Below are 21,076 nucleotides of genomic sequence, written 5' to 3'. Positions count from 1 at the left end.
CATGGGGGAAAAAAAAAAAAAAAACAGGATCCATCCTGGGTGTCTCTCTCATTTTTATCTCATGCTCTCTCTCCTTCTAGACCCATTCCATTGCAGACCAGGGGCTTCGTGTTCCCTATCCATCCCCAAACGAAATCTACCCTCAAAGCTGAAGGTGCTGTGGATTGTTTCATAAATAGGAGCAGGGAGGAGGAAAATCTGGCCAGAGCAATAACTTTTTTAAGATTTTATTTATTTATTTATTTACTTATTTATTTGAGAGAGAGAGAGAGAGAGAGTGCAAGCCCGCCCGCACGTGAAAGGGGGGAGGGGCAGAGGGAGAGAGAAGCTTAAGCAGACTCCACGCTGAGTGTGGAACCCGGCACAGGGCTCGATCCCACAACCAGGAGATCATGACCTGAGCCGAAACCAAGAGTCAGACACTCAACTGACTGAGCCACCCAGATGCCCCAATAACTCCTGAATTTAAACCATTTATTTTCATTTTCCCCAATGCCCCTTTTGTGAACCTGTCACATAAAAAAGTAGAGACCTAAAGCAGTTATCTGAAAATAACTTTCGTATTACTTACCTAAATATTTTAGGGAAATGTGTTTCCTGCTCAAGAGTCTAGGTTATCTTCTTAGTTTTATTTACTTTGCAGGTAAAGATGTTGCCATTGATGGCTCTGGGCAGTTCTGAGAAGGTGCTGTGGGCCGACGTGCCTAGGGGCATAAGCCAAAGTCAGCCTCCCCAGTCCACTGGCCACACCTGAAGTCCTCCATGCCTGGAAGTTCATGGTTTCCCCTCTCTCTTCATCATTTCAGGTTCCACTGGAGGCCCCATCTTTGATTCAAACCTCACTTCCTCCTTAAAGCCTTCTAAGATGAAGAAACCTTACACATATCATAGATGTTTCTTTTTACCATTCATCTGTCCAGTTTGAACTTCCTTATCTTCTTTTTGTGAATATGTTCCCTTGCCATTATCCCTCCAGGAACAATTGTTTGTCCACCTCAACTCAAAGATAAATGACCAGGAACAGATTTATTGGAGTATATATATTGCTTCATCGTCCTCAAACTTTGGAACATCCCCAAATGTTTGGACAGCAATAAGTACCCAGGAAATGCTCTTTGAATAGCCAACCCTGACTGGTTTAAGCCCACTGTCACTTAATATGCCTTTTTACTCCTTTTGTTTTAAAGAAATTTCTCCTCCTCCTACTTGCTGGCAGGAAGAATTTTCTGCTACCTGCGTTTTCTTTCCGCCTGGCACTCTGATTCTGTGAAGATTGAGCTTCAAGTTGCCATGGAAGAATCTGCATTATCCCCTCTATAGTCATACCTAAAATTAGCCCACTTTTTCAAGATCTAAAACGCACATAGTTGTTACAGTTACCTGGGAACTAGAGAGTGGGGCTTTCTGGCCCTAGAAGAGGATGTGCAAAATGATACATAGGGTTCAGCCTTCATTTGGAAGGAGCAAAAATCACAGAGGTCGCTGTTACATGACAGGAAGGGCCAGTGTAGTGAACAGCGTGTTTTGGCTAAGTTACTTTGTACTATTATGTAATGAGATACAAGCTCAGCCTTGTTGGAGTTTAAATAACCAGAGTTAACTGTTACAAACTCTGGGATGGGAAGATAAACACAGGAAATTCTGTCCTTGGTCCTCCAGTTAGTCAAGCCCACCATTCATCAAGAGCACATTCCCTTGGGCTACAAGAGAAACATCTTGCAAACTGGTAACAAATAGAAGTCATTTTCTAGATGGTTCTCTCAAAGAATTCAATGAAGCAAATTCTCCTAACTCAGAAAATTTTGTGAATATTATGTATTTTAGAGCATCACCAGGGCAAACAGCAGTGAATCCCAGCTGATGAGAGCCCTAAAAAGTAATCTGGGATAGCTGAATTTTCAAATAGCTGGAATTTTATCCAAGAAAGCACATCAAAACAAAGAGGGTAGTTATCCTAAACATTTTAAAAATATTTTATTTATTTATTTGAGAGAGAGAGAGAAGCAAAAGAGTGAGCACGAGCGGGGGGAGGGGCAGAAAGAGAGGGAGAAGCAGACTCCCCCACTGAGCTGGGATCCTGACACCAGGCTCCATCCCAGGACCCTAAGATCATGACCTGAGCTGAAGGCAGACGCCCAACCGACTGAGCCACCCACGCACTCCTATCCTAAACATTTTTAACAGAGTATTTCTAAAAGCATGACGTATATTTCTTCTTCTTAGGGTACTTTGAACATAATTTGCTCTTTCTTGATGAAGTGTCATTTATAAAGCTTGTTTTAAAACGTATTAGTAACTTACCAGAAAATTACAAAATTATTCTATATGCTGTAATGACTTTAAGGCCTTCTAAGATTTATAGGACATTTTGCCCCCAAACTAAATGCCCCAGTCTTTTGTCCTTCTTATAGTTATTTTCCCCTTTATCCGTTGCTGTCTTTCCATCGGTAGTCATACGCTAGATCTTATGAGGCCCTCCTTCTAGTTGTAATTAATACTTCAACTTGGAATTAGTTATGTTCTTGGAACATAACCAGAGAGCCAAACTTGTCAGAGGACCTGTGTAAAAACCAGTTATAACTAGGATGTATTGGGTCCAAAGGGATTTCCTCTGAGTAAAGTGCATGAGCTGTAGTGCTTGAACTTTGGGACTCTGTTTTGGCAGCCCACAGGCCTATTTGCTTACTTCCTAAATTCTCACATGGTTCCTGATAGAAGAGGTTGCAAGAAGACAGATCCATCATAGGTGAAATGCTGCTGTAGCAGGGAGGCAAAAAAGGTAATCAAAAGAGCACATTCTTTCACGTACCCAGACCAAGCGTGGTGCACAGTCCAGCAATCACCTCTCTGTTATTTCCATTACAGCTTGATAATTACTGAAAGCACATTCAGTTTGAGAAAGTGCCTTGATCTCTTCCCCATGACTCCAAGTAGCTATGTTTTAAGAAATGGCAAATCAACTTATATTAATCAAAGCGAATTTTGTGCTCAAAAACAAAACAAAACAAAACAAAAAAACTAAGCCAAATATCTATACTTTATAAATTTTGGCCAGTTTTTTTTTTCCTTTTATTACAGATAGTCAAAGGTTACTATGGTTGTTTTTTCTTAAGGAAGCAATTTAAGTTATAACAAGGAGTCTGTGAATGATTTGAATTTGTGGTTAGTTCATTTTTGGACCACATCAACCAATCATGTGTAATCCATATCTGGCAAAGCAAAAGTTTATCGGAGCGACTCTTGCTCGTGTTCCCTATGAGACTGTATTAAATTTAGATCCCTCTAGAGGTTCTGACTCACTTCTTAAGGAGATTCAGGTTGAAAATGATCATACCACCACAAAATGCAGTCTGGTTATATATTAAAATGTATGTCACTTCAAAAACACTGAGTGAGGGGCGCCTGGGTGGCTCAGTCGTTAAGCGTCTGCCTTCGGCTCAGGTCATGGTCCCAGGGTCCTGGGATCGAGCCCCACATCGGGCTCCCCACTCAGCGGGAAGCCTGCTTCTCTCTCTCCCACTCCCCCTGATTGTGTTCCCTCTCTCGCTGTGTCTCTATCAAATAAATAAATAAAATCTTAAAAAACAAACAAACAAACAAAAACACCGAGTGACAAAACTGCTTTTGTAAATTTTTTTTTTCTCTTTTTTGTTTTGTTTATTTTTGTTTTCAAGAGTGGTTTCTGAAACAGTCAAATTCATGTGACATAATCAGGGTCAGCTTGCCCCAGTCACACCCTTAATATTTCATTAACACAGGAACTGAGTTGCCATTCCATCTTTGTTATGTTTATGCTTAATATGTGTGTTCAAGTGCTTACCCTCCCTCTAATGTGGCTGCTTGGGCAATCTGTCCATCTGCCCTTAGCAGCAGCTGCTAATATTTAACTATAATTTTAGGCTACATTTTTTTCCCCCCTATTTAAAAGTTACACAGGCTTACTGAACAGAATTTAGAAAATACAGAAAGTATAAAGAAAACATGTATTCACAGTCTTCATTCCTAGAGATAGGCAAGGCTTTAAAAATGTACCCACTTGTATATACACATCTTCACACCCACGAGCACACACACACACATATATTGGTAGTGATGTTTTATCATATAAGTGTTTCTACACCTGGAAGTTTTAATTTGTATTTTTAAAATACAGAAAATGCAAGTTAATTATAAATAATTAAAACCTAATGATAATTGTGATGAGAAGAAAGTAATGAAGACAGTTTAAAACTCTAACTTTGTAATGAATACAAGAACTTCACCCCGGGGCGCCTGGGTGGCTCAGTCGTTAAGCGTCTATCTTTGGCTCAGGTCCTGATCACAAGGTCCTGGGATCGAGCCCCATGTCGGGCTCCCTGCTCGGCGGGAGGCCTGCTTCTCCCTCTCCCACTCCCCCTGTTTGTGTTCCCCTCTCGCTGTTTATCTCTCTGTCAAATAAATAAAATCTTAAAAAAAAAAAAAAAAAAGAATTTCACCCAGTGTTGCAGATTCAGGAAAACTTGAGAAGGTGCTTTAACCACAAGATGGCTCCCAAGGGTTTGGACTCCGTTCCATAATATAACAGATTCTCAATTGTAAAATACCAACGCATTTAAAAAAGGGTCAGGGAAAACAGGAGAAAAGTAAATGCCAACCCAAAACTATATCCATATACGTTAAAATTCTCCCAAAGTGAACAGAGTCAGCCTACCAAAGCAAAACCAAGAGGAGGTGAATGTTCAAATATGCAGACAAAAATCCATTACTGAAACAAAGCACAAATATCTGCTTAGCACCTACGTGCAAGATTCTGACTACGTGAATACCAGAGGTACCAGACAACTGCCCCCGCCTTGTATGCTTCTTTGCCTAACTAGATACATCTGCAGCTTTCTGCAGGGGACTCCACTTCTCACAGAGCTCAAGTGACGTTTATCCAAATGGACAGCAGATATTAAACAGGCTTCTGCGTTAGAAGGTATCTCACTTCACTTCAAAAGAAAGTCTACCCTGCAAGTTTGATCAAGGAAGTGCCATGAGATTTTAGCCCTTATGTATATTTGCAATAATTGTAGTGGTCAAGAACACTAAGATTCTAGTTCTGCCACTTACACAGATCTTAGGGAAATGTCCTTGAGCCTCAGTTTCTTCATTTGTAGTATGAGAATCTTAACCACTCACCTCACCTCACTGTGTTCTAAAAAGAAAATGAGATAGTACAGTGTTTGGGGGATAGGGGCTCTCAGTAAATGGTAGCTCTTACTGTACACCCCAAAGAGTCTATTAGGAAACTGGCTCCCCAGACATCCAAATCATGGCTTTTCCCATATGGTCACATCACAGACACTGTTTGTCTGCGGACACAGGTTCTAGTTCACTGCGGTTCATCCTTAGCAGTCATTGGGAAATTTACTCCAATATGGTAAGTACACACACAGGTAAGAATGGCCTGAGTACCAGCAAACACGGCACTCAGGATCCGCTAGAACACTCATGGTCTTCCACGGGCCTGGACCCAGCTCTCACTCTGTCCCTCACAGGCAGCCTTCCACACACCTCCTAACTTGAGCATGCTAGTCACCACACACTTCTTTCCTTCAGCCTGTGAATTATATGTCCAGACAATGAATCTACTGTCTGAGAGATACACATGCTCACATATGCATGCTTAGAGCATGGCTGTGGAGACAGGGTTGAAGGGCTCTGCGGCTGGATACCTCAGTTCAAATCTCAGTTCACATCACTGTGTGACCTTGTACTAGCCACTTCAACCTCTCTGATCTGATCCCTGGTTCCCTCATCTAGAAAAGGGGCAAAGAAACAGTTCCTACTTAGAGAGCTGTTGAAAGTTAAATATGATCATGCATGTCGACTGCTTAGCCCAGTGCCTGGCATACAGAAAAGATTCAATAAATGTCGGCTTATGTTGTTACTATTGCGGACTTTCTCCTAATCTGGTGTTCTTCCCATCTGGCTCACCAATTAAGACCTGCTTTTGGAGCTGTTCTTTTTGGTTTTTTGTTTTTCTTGTAGTGATGATAATTTGTAATCAATCAACCACACTCTCTCATCCAGTTACTTTTACCTTCACTTCTGAGAGAGCTGGCCAGGATCAGGGGTACAAACAAGGACTGCAGAATGCTGCTTTCCTGTGTCCGAAGCCTCCTGTGGGCTATTATCAATCCGACCCTTTGGTCTCTTTGTGACAATCCTCGAGCCAAAAATGATGGGGCCAGCGAAAGCAAATCATCTTTGACTTGTTAAACTTTTAACAGGTTCATTGTTCAAATGAACATTTGGGGGATGGAGAATCAGAGAGAATTCTAATTTAAACTATTTTCTCAATATAAATAATTCTAAGAAAATCATAGGAGAGCAAAAAACAGAGAGATTTAAATAACTCGATACCCTAATACGCGAGTTAAAATTCTGTAACCAGTGCAATAATAGTATCATTATACTCCCCCTGCCCCGCCCCCCGCCCCCCCCCTCCCGATTTGGGGCTTTTAAATTCAATGCCACAACCAACAGCTTACAAACTCCTATGGGCAAGCAGTGACCTCCCTGTGAGCTTGGTGAATATTATCTATTGTGTTCTATCAGTATCTCAGCAAAAAGACAGCGTTCCTGAAACCTCAGTCTCTGCATTCGCCCATCAGAGCTCTGAGGAAGAACACTGCCTTCTTTTCATGTGGGTTGATTTCAAGGGACAATAGGGGATTAACAGAAGACAACACAAACAGATTTAGATAAAATTGGTGCATTCCTAAGAATTCTTCCATTAAGGTAAATTCCACAGATACAACACTGACTTTTCTTCCTTTTTTTATTTATCTATTTTTTTTTTTTTTAGTCTAAATTTTAAAGGAGCTGTTTCTTGTAACCAGAGGCTCAAGTACTGTTGCTGTTCAAACAGGATTGGTTTCAGGCGTAGTGGAGGTTGCAAAAATAATTCTGCAAAGGCAACTCACAGTGTGCATGTTATGTGTAATCTATTTTTATGTATTTATTAGCAGAAGCATTTGGAACACCTCACTGCTAAATAATGAGATAAACTAACTGCATTTGTCCAATATATTCCCATTTATATCACATTTATATTTGGCCTTGAGCCTAAACCTATGTTATTCAACAACCTACTCTATCCCATTCATAATGGATTTTCTCTAAATGGATCTGTTTCATGTTAAAATTAGTGATAAAGGTAGTTTTTTAATGGGATAGGTGGCAAGCCATAGCAATTTCTGAAAGCATAACCTAATGCGAATAACTTAATTATTAGCTGTATCACCTACATAGAACCAGGATTATAAAATAAAACTAAACTTGGCTCAAACATATATATATGTTTTTTAAATTAGCTAATTATATGTGACCTGAATTGAAAAAGTCAACACATCCCCTTGAACAACCATTCAAACACTTAAGAAAAATGAATTGTCCTTGAACTCAGGCCAGGTATTTGATGGATTAATAAATATCACTTGCCTCCTGCCTTGAAAACTGAAGTTAATTCTGATACAAGTTTCTTGCCCACCTACCCCTTGATGTTGGTAAATTGTTTCGTAAGCATTTGGATAATAGGATGCAAAGTTAATAACAGAGGTCTATAATTAACACACACTCATATGTGTACTCTAAAAATAGGGTACCAAGGAAAGTTTTCTTATTAGGCAATGTGATCAAGAATTAATTGGTTAATGTCTATATAGTCCAACTACACATAAATAAAATGTATGATTATTATAATTATGGAAAGCACAGTTCAAAATCCACTTCAAGTTCAAAGAAATACTGATTTATACATCTAAGTATAGACGCAAATATTTAACTGTTTAAAGATACTTATTTTAATGCTATTCCAAAACTTAATAAGTATTACTCATCTCTCAAGTTTTACTTTTTCCCTCTTAATAAAGGGTGTGAGATGATATGAAAAATCACATAATTCCATTACTGCCATAAATAACATTTTAATGTTATTTTAATTTGGGGGGACAATTTGGTCATAGGAAGGGAAGAGAGAAAAATCTGGTGAGAGAAACTGTCATGTTAATGACAGTGCATGCTGGTGGATGATTAAGGAGAAGGTGATTTACATTTACTAAAAGCTCTGTTTACATGGAGGAGAGAACAATAAATAAAGTTGGGTTCCTAGCCTCCAAATCTTATACATTATTTGAGGTGGGCAGGTGATTAGATGAATGTGTGGTAAGTTGTAAAAAGCATAATAACATAATATAGCAAATCAGACTTTTTGAGAGAATTCAGGAAGATCATTTGTTATCTGATCTGGGCCATGAAGAATGACTATCACATTTCAGTAGGCAGCGGAAAGGAAGTTGGGATGGGAAGGAGAGAAAGCCAAGCAGAGGTCCTAGTATGAGCATGCACGGTTTGTTCAAAGAGAGGCACACTGTGTCTCAAAAGAAGGGTGGGCAGGAGCCAATGGATGGAAAGTGGGTAGCTAGGTTGGTGAGTCCCAATCTTAAAGGGTCTTGAATACTCTGCTAAAGAGTTTAGACTTATTTTCCAAGTCACTTAAAGTTTTTGGAACAGGGGAACCTATTCAGACCCATGTAGGTATTAGATCAGAGATTTTTGTCTCATCTGCCCAATATTCAACCACACAAAACTTACGAGTTTTAAAAATTGTTTCTAACAATTGATAACCAGGGACTTTTACATTAAAATTCAGACTTCCAGATTCTCTTGAAAAATCAAGAGACCCGGCAATGGTGGACCAGTTATTCTAAATGGTGACAGGTGGTCAGAGCCAAGGGAGGTGGCTCATTCCAGATGGCACACGCGCTGTCCAGTGGTCCAGGTGCCTCTTCTATCTGCCACACTCATGTCACCTGCCTAGCAACACTAAGCATTTAGGTTTGCGCCTTCTCTTTTAAAGAGATGTCTTCTCTCACCAGAGAGTCTTTCTACCATTGCAAGCAGCATAAATTAACTTAAATGAGTTAATTTATATTGATTCTCTCTGGCTTTTTTGTTGTTGTTGTTAATGCATTACTCCCCCACCTTTATTTGTCTCTCATGTTAATGAGGTTTCCCACTTATTCCTTCATTTAAAGAAGAAAGTAAGTACTTTTAAATATAATGTCTTTAGGTTGAAAATGCAGGTGTTATGTGTGAAGGGCCCGTGATGAACTTGGGGGAAAGAACATATTCTATGGCAGGATTCCTCAGCCTCAGCACTACTGATATTTGGGGCTGGATAATTCTTTATTTGGGGCAGCTGTCCTGGGCACTACATAGGATGTTTAACAGTATCCCTTGCCTCCACCCACCAGATACTAGTAGCACTCTCCAGCTGTGATAACCAAAAACGTCTCCAAATATTGACAAATGTCCCCTGGGGGTCAAAACTGTCCCCAGTTAAAAACCATTGCTCTACAGGGAGGAGGGTATCCAGGAAGATAAGCACTGGGTAGGAGAGCAGTGCTCTGCCGGAAAATGGACAGGATGATGCTTTGTATCTCCTGCTGTTACTTCTACCCTGTGCACCTTTCTACTGTGCCAAAGACAAAGGCTGTCCCAACCAAGGGGAGACGGCACAGCAGGGCAGCCTCAGCTAGTGATGCCAAATAGTCCCCAAAGGCCTTCCTACCTGTGAGAAGCTTCAAACATACCCACGAAGCAGGAGAGCAGCCAAGGCTCCTCGTTCTAATGCTCCCTCTTACTCATGTATGTATAGAAGATGGCAACTTGGATGATCTACTCTCAAGACTCTCAAGACCCAAACTTCCCCATTTGTACACCTTGGCCAAGTGTAGTGTCAGAATGCCTCTGAAGACAGAAGAAGCCATTTCTCCCCCACCAGGCAGCGGTGAGGTCCGGGCTGGGTGTCGCTGGGAGAGCAGGACTTGCAGCTAACACCTGCTGGTTGGAGGCAGGCCAGGCCCACATCTCAGCATCCCTCAGAGCGCGTTCCTGGGCTTCCCCGTCCACCAGCAACACAGCCTCTGAGCTCACACATCTGAGAGTTTCCTTCATGTTTCCTGTAATGAAATTGATCTTGAATCTAAGCATTATCATTGTTAGGTTAGCAAACCATCACTACGATTTCGTATGTTTTCCTAGTATAACTGGCGGGGGGCGGGGGGGGCAGGGGACGAGCGGGCGGTTGCTGAATGACAAAGCCAAGAAGTAGGTAAAAGTTGACTGGAGAGTTTTATATTTGTTTCATATGGATTTCGGGTTGGGTTGGTTTTGAGCTAAGAAAAAAAATAGAAAGATTATGGCATTTCCTGGAGTGTAAAATAGACAGGCTGATGATATGACTTACAAAATCATATTTTTGTGGTTAGTGCCTTTTCACACTTCTTTTTTCTGGCACATAGTATCTAATCATTTCTCTGTGGTGAGAGTATTGTATATAGAAAATTGGTTGAATTAAAATAATCAACAAAATTGGCTTGTTCATTTTCCATCTCTTCTCAAAAGAAGCCAAAGGCTCCATCTTTTTTTTTTAATTTTTTTTTTTTTTAAGATTGTATTTATTTGCGAGAGAGAGAATGAGAGAGAGCATGAGAGGGAGGAGCAGACTCCCTGCCGAGCAGGGAGCCCGATGTGGGACTCGATCCCGGGACTCCAGGATCATGACCTGAGCCGAAGGCAGTCGCCCAACCAACTGAGCCACCCAGGCGCCCCAAAGGCTCCATCTTTACAGTAAAAAATTCAAGTCTTCTGAATGCTACTTAGCAAATCTGTAGTAGATGCTCAGTGTGGTTTAGCCAATGACAACATGATTCGTGCCATCACGATAATTTGGGGGAAGGGTGGTGGTTAAAAGTGAAAACAGGACAACAGCAAAGAGAAAATGACAATCAGTCGCCTCACTCACTAAATAATGAGTAAATGAAATAGCAACACAGAGACTGTGTTTCTAGTAAGGACAGCTCGAAAGGGTGAGCCGGCTTGAACAGGGGGAGCATGAACAATGCAGGGGTAAAAGGGGGACAGAGACAAGGAGGGTTTGAGTAAGTTAAACCTACTGGTGACAAAGGAGGAGCAAAGAGCAGGGCTGGGCAGCTGAAGCATCCTTTTATTCACAAATCAATGGAAGTTATTCAAGCCAATATGGTTTGATTTAGCAGATATTAAGCGCAACTACAGAGATGCAAATACGTCAGCGAAAGGAGAGCAAGACAAACAGGAGAAACCCACACGGGCTAAAAAAAGGAGACGAGAACAGAGACTGACATTTAAAGACCAGATGGAAAGGATAGGAACGACTAGAGAAAAGTAAGAGGATGTGTGCATGACCCCCTTAGATCGAGGGGTGAAGGGGACAGATCCAGTGATCCCTCTGCTTATTAGCCTCAGAGAAAAGAGAGGAGAATTGATCAAAGACCATGGGTCATGTAAATTCAAGCACAGGCATTTAGCAAATATTTGTTGGATAACTAAATACACATGAAAAGTTCCTTCCTTTCTGGGGCTGGCAATAACTTAAGATTTTTACACGATACCATATTAAGTTCTTGCGCTTTGGAGATGCTAAAAATCATGAACAGCTTTAATGATGATTTCAAAACAGCATTCCATTTAGATAAATTTCTGTGAGCCTCATTTTGTACCCCTGACGCTTGGTCCTGTCATAGATTCAATTAGGGGGTCACGCTATCGTTAGCGAGAGCACTCGATTGAGAGTCAAGAGACCAGGGTCCCGAAATTGCCTTTGCTGTGAAGGGTGGGATGCTAGGCCAGCCACTTAACCTTTCTGAGTTTCTCTTTCCTCTGGAGTAACAGGAGTAGCCTGGACTAGATAATTCTCAGGACCCTCTGACGATCCCGTGCATGCAATGAAGAACATTATCATGTTAATCACGGATTTTGCTCTGTGTCTCTATCCTGCCTTGTATGCCCAGAGTTGAATGGCAGATAAAAGTTCTTTTTTTTCCCCCCTCTCTCCTCATTTTGCCTGCTAGTGGCTTGTCAACAGTACTTTATATAATCAATTCTGGAAATGTTTACCCATCTGTATTATCCGAGGGTTGTTATTTACTGTTCCTGCTATTTTTTTTCCTTAGGGTGGGCGGGGGGGGGTGCGGAATTTCGACGGGTCTCTCACAGGGAGACCACAGCAAACAACAAGGATAGATTTTCACAATACTCAGCATGAAGGGACACCGTTCTGCGGGCTTCTCTGACACAGTTTGAATTCCTGGTGATGGTATATTTGAAGTGGTTTCCTGTGTTTTTCTGTGCTTCTAAAGCTGACATTAAAGCTCGGGTGCATGTGGTCCTTTGTGCTGCCACTCTTAGCTGGAATTTTTTTGCCTTTTCTATGAAAATACAAATAATTATGCAATCAAACCTTTTGATAAAAATGTATGGCCTTGTTACTAAAGAGTGAAACAGGCCTCACGCATCACTTACAGCCCTTTTGGATATAATGATATCACATGTAAGCTCTCTGTGGCACTGAGATGGGGCATGAGCAGTGAAACAATCGTGGCAAAGGAGTAAGAGACTCTGATTCTAGTTCTTAACCTGCCACCACTTTATCCCGGGCATGGCATTTCATCTCCCAACTACCTAATTTGTGAAGTAAACATTCTGGACGAGTTGGCCTCCAAAGTTGCCTACAGGTCTAACATTCTACAAAATGCCCACCAGCTAAGGGACTGATGTTTTTAGCTACATCACCTTCCACGATCAAAATGCTGCTCTCCACTAGGGAGTTATCAAAATTCACTCATCAGAACACCGTGCCAAGACATAAATTGACCTCACCACTATTCTGTTACCTCATTAAAAAGTAATCATCCATGCAGAAGTGCAGGTGTAAGGGTGATTTATATAAACAAAACAATATCCTGACTTAAACATACCAGAGCATTCTGCAGAGATCATAAATCCCAGCACTCTGAGATGGGGAGAGAGAGGCCTGATGTCTCAGTTCCATGCATGAGACTCCATAGGTCTGCAGAAAAGACACTGGGTAGGGGCGCCTGGGTGGCGCAGTCGGTTAAGCGTCTGATTCTTGATTTCGGCTCAGGTCATGATCTCAGGGTGGTGAGATGGAGCCCCACGATGGGTTATCCCTCTTCTTCTGCCCCTCCCCCATTAGACACTGGGTATACCCCCCCTCAATATCCACGATTTGAATTTCGGGGTCTTAAAACAACACAGCAAAGCTGAGTAGCTTTAGTTGTAGAAAGCCGCTCAATAAATGGGGATAAAGTGGATTCATTCGTTGGAGGTGATGTCCCCGCATTCCACACGGCCCATATAGTGCAAGGAGGGAGGATGACTTAGAAATCTGTATGTCCAGGGGAAGAACCCCATGAGAGATCAGTCACAAAATGAGCACGATGCCTCACGTTTGCATAGTCTTGCACAACTTTCCCAAACACTTGAATAATTTGGGCATATCCAACCACAAGAAACGCAGGGAGTCTACCTCTAGGGCTAACGAGCCCACTGCTATTGCAGACAGCTAGACTGTCCTGCTTTTATCGTTGGCAGCCAGGCAAAAAGAGTGGCACTCAAGTCAGACTCCAGCCCACCACTTAAAAAAAAAAAAAAAGAAATCTATGAATGCTACCAATAATAAAATGACATTACGAAGCACTTACTGATGGGCCAAACACCTTAAATGTATTATCTCATTTAATCCTCAGAACGCTCCACCAAGGGCGATGCCGTCATTATCCTTGTCGGCAGATGAGAGGTGAGTCGGTTGAGCAACTGGGCTACGGTGGGGAAGGGAAATCCCCTCCCCTCTGGCTCAGTCTGCCAAGTGCCAGTGTTTACCTTGAACACATGAAGGAGAAACAGCCCGGAGAGGCACCTGGCAATGGTATTTACTTCTTCACGGTTTGGGCATAAGTCCTGACGAATGGTATTAAATGACCGAGCGTATCTTTAAATAAACGGGTGCTACAGCAACTCAAAGGCAAACAACAATCTTCAATGTAATAATTACACGAGCTGTGACACGAGCCTCGCCGAGAGTGTATTTTTATTTTAACAAGCTTGAGTAAGTGCACGAGTGTGGGCTGAGTTTTTTGCTCGACAGTCAACACTTGAAAGCTGGCTCCAACCTTTAATTTAAGCATTCGCTTGTAGCACCAACAGGGCGACAGGGTTTCTAGTATCAAAGACACACTCCTCCGTCCTTTCATGGCCCTACTTCTGTAAGCAGCGTGACTGAACCGCGGCACCACAGAAACTTGTTTTCCCTCCTCCTGGCAGTGCGAGCCAAAACACCACTGCCCCATTCATCTGAGCGACATCATAATGAAGTCCCCGAATCAATTTATAACAAGCAAAGTGCAACAATCCATTGAAGGAGTCTTGTGGCGGGATGCCTTCCACAGAGCTCTCGAGAACACGCGAGAGGCGACGTGCCCGCACAGAAACCCAGAGCAGACCATGGGAGGGTCTTTGGCTGCATCCCAAAAGCTTCCCCCCCCCGCCCCCCATCCCCCGAAATGATTAAGGGGGAAAAGAAGATAGAACATGTGATTGCTCCTCATGATTCCACACACCTTAGAAACGCTTGGCAATCGTCTTCACTGGCTTCCCACAGCTTCGGTCTAAAGAACCTGGAATGACAGCCTGGGCCTTCGTGGCCTGAAGCACACCGGCCTCCTCCAGCTGCCTGGTCTCCTGCAGTCCCTACAGGCCAGACTCAACTACCTGCCGTCCCCAGACTCACCCGACTCCCTGTCCGGCCTTTGAGAATTTTTGCGAGCTCTGCTCTTGGTTGGGAATAGGTTCCTTCACTTCAAAGCTCAGCCAGGCCTTTGCCTCCTTCTCCTCCACAGGTCTGAGGAGGGCTCCTCCTGTGGGCTCCCACTGCATCTCCCCCTGCTCTAATCTGGCGCGGTCACTGTGTTGTGACTTTATGTGCAGCTCAGGTCCTCAGAGGCCTGTGAGCTCCTTGCAGGCGGGGAACACCCCTTCCCATCTCCCTGGTTCCAGCACTTGCTACCGTGCCCGGCACAAAGCAGATGCTCAATAAAATAGGTTTCTCTGTTGCCTACCCTCACTCCACCAAAGTATTCTGAAAGAGCCCCCAACCCCAGTTTGCATGACGACCCAATCTCAGAGTCCGGAACAGTGTATTTCTGTGAGAGTCCTGTGGTGCTGTGATCTTGGGTCAGGAGAGCAAGGAGGTTAGAAACACAGCCTGGAGAGCCTGACGGGCTTGGCCTCCCTAAGCGCTCCTAGCTCTGTGATCCTGGGAAGGTGTTCGGTCTCTCTGAGTCTCAGCTCTGTAAAAAGGGGGACGAAAGGCTCACATGAGTATTCAGTGTGGTAATAAGGCACTTCACAGTGCTTCACACAGAGGAAGCACTTTAAACATGGTAGGCTTAGGATACATGTATCACTGTTTACAGTGGCAAGGCCTCCCACATTATATGAGGAGAAATATCATCCAAGTGCCCCTTCCACCAACCCCATCTGATCAGATCATATAACTCATATCTTTGGGCACCAGTGAAGGCCCTTATTCAGTGTCTACTATGTGCTAAGTACCTGTTACGGGCGAGACACTGTAGTAAGTACCTTCTATGTGTAACTCCCTACTTTCTAAAATCCCTTTGAGGTCGATCTGATGACTGTTTTACAATTGATGACACTGAGGTTTAGAGAGGTATGTGACTTGCCCGAGATCCTTCAGCTAGTATGTAGCATTTCTGGGACTGGAACCTTGTATTTGGAAAAATTTCCAAATCCATACATGTTCTTCCACGTATGCCAAATGTCCCACATTCCTTCCTATTCATTTCTGTCACGTCACCTGGAAGAGCCAGGAGAGAAGGGGACGAGAGAACAAAACACGGAGTTAGGAGAGAGTGAAGGGGAGGTGGCCTTGGAGAGGTGCACTACTCCATCTTTCTGTGGAAGGAGGGCGATGACTCTAAGCCAGGAGAGCACAGAAAAGGGAGATGCTTGACTATGGAAACACAGCCTGTTTGCCTGAGGCCATCCTTAGGAGGGCCAGAACCTTTAGCAGAGAGCTAAAAAGTGCACAGGAAGCATTAAGTCTTAGAAGAACTTCATATTCCTATAACAATATCCCCATGCCTTCTGATTCACTTTCTCCTCCTATCTTCCTCACAAGTCTTTCAAGAGCCAATGTTGGATGGAAGGAAGGAAGGAAGGAGAGGGGAGGGAGGGGAGGGGAGGGGAGGGGAGGAGAGAGGAGGGGAGGGGGCGGGGAAGGGGAGGGAAAGAAGGAAGGGAGGGAGGGAAGAAGGAAGGAAGGAAGGAAAGGGGAGGAGAGGGAAAGAAGGGAGGGAGGGAGGGAAGAAGGGAGGGAGGGAGGAAGGAAGGAAGGAAAGGGGAGGGGAGGGAAAGGAGAGGGGAAGGAATGAAGGAAAGGAGGGAGGGAGGAAGGGAGGGAGGGAAAGAAGGGAGGGAGGAAGGAAGGAAGGAAGGAGAGGGGAGGGGAAGGAAAGAGGAAGGGAGAGAAAGGAAGGAGGGAGGGAGGGAGGAAGGAAAGGGGAAGGGAGAAGGGGAGGGGAGGGGAGGGAAAGGAGGGGAAGGAAAGAAGGGAGGAAGGGAGGGAGGGAAAGAAGGGAGGGAGGAAGGAAGGAAGGAAAGGGGAGGGGAAGGGAGGGGAGGGAAAGAAGGAAGGAAAGGGGAGGGGAAGGGAGGGGAGGGAAAGAAGGAAGGGAGGAAAGGAAGGAGGGAGGGAGGGAGGAAGGAAAGGGGAGGGGAGGAGGGGAGGGGAGGGAAAGGAGGGGAAGGAAAGAAGGAAGGGAGGAAGGGAGGGAGGGAAGGGAAGAATGGGAGGGAGGGAGGAAAGGGAGGGAGGGAATGAAAGGAAAACATAAAGGTTGCTATCAGGCCTTTGTGATACAGAGTTATGGCTTTGTATACATAATTGACACATATGAATGCCGTTAGTTTCCCTCCTGTAAAGTCATAAATTCAATTTTATGTTTGCGAAGTGGTGGTACAAAGGAATTGAGAATAAACAAAATGTGTGTTAAAGGACAGTGAAAAATTCCAAAGCCTTGAGTCTAGAGAGTATTTTCAGTACTGTGAGTATATTATTTATATAACAAATGTACTAGAAGGCCCTAGCCTTTTAGTAAGCTTTTTATTGAAGTGCAACATACCTCCAGAAACAGGCCTCACAAATGGGAGCCTGATGAATTCCCACAGAGTGAGCCCTCTCAGACCAACATAAAAATGCCTTTTGGTTTTTAAATCATCTCCTATGCCTGGGTCAAAACCACGGAATAATGCCAAACTTAATGCGTAAAACTAATTATTTTAAGTTTGGGTGGCAGGAAAATGCTCGAAATTTAACAAAATGTACTGCCTCAAAAGAGCCATTTTACTTAAAAGAGGATAATTATCTTGGGCATTGGGAGGAAGTTTGTTTTCTTTTTCACCATCAGTGGGCATGTGGCTCTTTCTCCCACCCATCTTGCAAAGGTTAGAGCTTCGCCTTCTCAACAGCCCAAGGAGAGAGGATGCTGTCTTCATTTCCTTCCTCTCTGCTCCCATCCTTCCCCCACATTACCATCAGGAGCTGTTCTGAAACTAGGCCACCTCACTTCCCTTAGCCCTCCTCATTTTGGGCAGATCCAAGAGGCAATGAGGGGCTGTTTCTGGTGGCCAGTTAAGCTGTGGACCACGGCACAACTTCCACTGACACAGTGAGTGTGTTTCAGCGTCTACCTTTAGTTGGCTACTAAAACCATGCCGGGAGTGAGGTAGCCTCATACTCTGACATCCATCTCGCTCTAGGGGCACCGAGTCCTGAGTTACAGGAGTCAGGAGCAAGACCCTGGAAAAGCAGAATGTGCCAAAACACATTTGCTCCCATTCAACTGACAGCCTGTTGACAGGAAACCAAATGGAACCAAGACCTGTGTGCCCCCTATTTGATAATAACAAAGAGGCCAATGGCCCAGCTCCATAGGACGATGTAAATGCCTATATGTTAGATGCCAACGAAGCGATTACAAAATTAACAAGTATTTGAGCACGGCTTTCTAACTGCACGTTATTCTTCACAAGAAACTTCAGGGGAGGCTGGACATTCATACATTTAATCAGTCTAATGGAATGGATTCTGCCAAGCACATCTGAAGTTAGTCGAGGGCTCAGCCTGCCTGCCGTGTCTTCAGTGCCAACAGACAGCTGGGCAGAACTCTTCCCTCCTAGAGAAGGTCTGAGGGGACACAGATGTGGACGGCAGGTGACGGGATCCTTTACTCTTGCGGTGGCGGGACCTGGGAGGGTTTTCTTTCCATCACTACATGCGGTAATGAAATTCCCCAAAGGGCCGGCATTCGTGGGAAAGTCTCACATCTACCAGGATTTGGAATAGCTCTGGAAGTCACACTAATGTTACAAAATATTTTTTCCTCGGTATAAGGCCAAACTGAAAAGACAAATAGCAGTAATTTACTGCAGTTTTTGCTAATGTAGTTTGCAGATGATTAAAGATAAATGTTAAAGCCTCTGTAAACCACGATTTTATGCCAAATCTGTTGTATCAAAAAACAACAAAAACTCTGAAAATGTAATATCAGCAATGATTCTAGTCTTCCATGGCCATTAAAGGGAAAGACTATTTATAAAGAAAATAGAGATTAGAAAATTTGTTTTTGAATTCATGTTTGAAAGTGCTTTTTTTGTTTAATATATAATTCATGGCTTATCTGTTGAATTCATCTAAATTTAAAGCCCTTTCCATTGTTACCGTGTGTTTTGTCACAAAATCTTCCATCTCCTAGGGTAAACTGTACAGCAGTGATTCTCAAACTTTTTTTTTTTTAAGATTTTATTTATTTATTTGACAGAGAGAGACACAGTGAGAGAGGGAACACAAGCAGGGGGAGTGGGAGAGGGAGAAGCAGGCTTCCCGCTGAGCAGGGAGCCTGATGGGAGCTGCGATCCCAGGACCCTGGGACCATGACCTGAGCCGAAGGCAGACGCTTAACGACTGAGCCACCCAGGCGCCCAACTTTTTTTTTTTTTTTTTTTAAGAGAGAGAGTGTGCACGTGTTGGGGGGAGGCAGATGGAGAGGGAGAGAGAAAATCTTAAGCAGGCTCCACACCCAGCACAGAGCCCCACACAGGGCTCCCTCTCACAACCCTGAAATCATGACCTGAACCAAAATCAAGAGTCGGCTGCTTAACTGACAGAGCCACCCAGGCATCCCCCCCATTTCTTTTTTGGTTCTCCAACTTTTTGGTGTCTGGCATCTAGATCCCTCTATGTATTTAAAAGTCCCAAAGAGCTTTTGTTTATGTGGGTAATGGATCAATAATGACCGTATAAGAAATTAAAACTGAGAAAATGTAAAAATATTTACTTATAGTTAATTTAAAAATAATAGTAATAAACTCATTACAGATTAACACAAAGTATTTTTATGATAAATATGTTTTCCCCAAAATGGTTAATCCGAAGAATGCCATTCTTTACATTTTTGCACATCTCTTTAATCTCTAGATTATAGAAGACAGGTGGACTCATATCTGCTTCTGCTTTCTGTCTGTTGTGTTCTTTTGGTTGAAGTACATGAAGAAAATCTGGCCTCACACAGACATGTAGCTGGAGGAGGGTTAGTTTATAGCCTTATCAGATAATTTTGGATAGCCTTCTTTGATATTACACCAAAACTCCCCGAGTGGTGGTTTCTTAAAGGTTAGTTGGAATATGAAACCTGAAACCCTCTCGTTATTTTTTGTACTCTGTTAAATTCAAATAGATTGGTATATTTTGTACTTTGGGCAAAGTTTTCAATTAGCAATAATCGTGCCTCAGATAAACCTCATTGGCTACAATGCTGCCACTGGGCAAAGCTTATTTTGTACTTTGAATGAATCTTCTACCCATGCATTAATGGGTCACTTGGAAACTATTAGTTCACGGAGTTATGTAGTTCTTCCAGATGTTGCCATATTTCATTACTAAATGAGATTATATCAAGCAATCACATTTATTAATATCACCGCCTACATCATCAGGAACGTCTTTAAATATTGAGAAGCAGCCACATGCATGGTATTGGATACAAGTATTCCAAAATTCTATTCGCCTAAAAGCTTGAGCTTATTGGTAATAAATACTGCCAGCTATTTTTCTTGAAGTGACAGGCTCACTTGGTTCATTTTTGAGAAAATATATGACCTATACCTAAGTCTGAATAGCTAGTCAGTCGTTCTAGTAAGTAAAAGGCATTCCATTCAAAAAGCAGCTAGTTCAGCTATTAACTCTAACAATGGCCCAGTGCTTTCCCCCTCCCCCCCAACATCCTCCTTCAGTACGTAGCAGAAGCGCTTTATGTGTACTTCCCATTTTGTTATAAAGAATAGTAAAAAGACTTGTACTCGAGGGTTGAAATTTAATACACTTAATAATCTTTACTGCTTCATCAAGGACATTCTCAAATGAACCTGGCAATGTTTTGTTAACAGCAAGTCCACAGTAATAGCAAATACGATGATGACTTGTACAGGTTGGTGTCCCTGCCTTGATTCCTGCAAAGGTGCCAGCTTTACCCCCCAAGGCTTTGGCACTATTCATGCCAAATGGTCGGTACAGTGAAAAGGGCAAATAATGTCTCAGTGTTATTATACAGATTGTTTTTTATCTCTTGGAACCCCTCAAAGGGCCTCGGGGCCCCCAGGGGTGCCTGGATCCCACGCTGAGGACCACTGCCACAGAGGATACTAACAGTATAAATCCACTCTCTAATCTGCTCAGTACTTATGTCCTTGTGGGCTTCACATAAAGAAGATTTAAAAGGTTTATTTCTGTCTCCACCCTCCTGCCCTCCCTGCTTAAAAAAAAATTCCATTGTGGCAATTCAACATAAATCGTGTGTATAGAACAAAGAAATTGCAGTACTCTTGATTTCATCAGCATTTTCCTCCCTAACAAGGAAAGCTGCTCCAACAAGCTATTGGGAAAACTATCTTGAGTTATAGGAAATATGACCTGCTCGGTCCCCCCTCTATCCCATGTAACACCCAACCCTCCCGAACCCTATCACTTCAGGGGTATTTCGGATGAGCTCTTAGTAGTGTCCTCAGAAATAATTGGGTGTCCTAATTCAGCCACATGCAAATTAATGCTCCCCTAAAGAGGCCTTAT

General features: G+C 43.1%; 1 protein-coding gene and 1 pseudogene across 2 annotated transcripts in view; both read right to left on the bottom strand.

The window, feature by feature from the left end:
• Window positions 1-21,076, bottom strand: part of RORA (RAR related orphan receptor A) — a 703,983-nt gene that overhangs the window by 67,451 nt on the left and 615,456 nt on the right. The gene's annotated exons all lie outside the window — the stretch shown is intronic.
• LOC118536549 (U4 spliceosomal RNA) lies at window positions 19,660-19,784 on the bottom strand (annotated as a pseudogene).

Source organism: Halichoerus grypus, chromosome 8 (genome assembly GCF_964656455.1).
Source record: "Halichoerus grypus chromosome 8, mHalGry1.hap1.1, whole genome shotgun sequence".
NCBI lineage: Eukaryota > Metazoa > Chordata > Mammalia > Carnivora > Phocidae > Halichoerus > Halichoerus grypus.
Note: the sequence above shows the minus strand (reverse complement) of the source record. Positions and strands in the feature narration are given on the sequence as shown.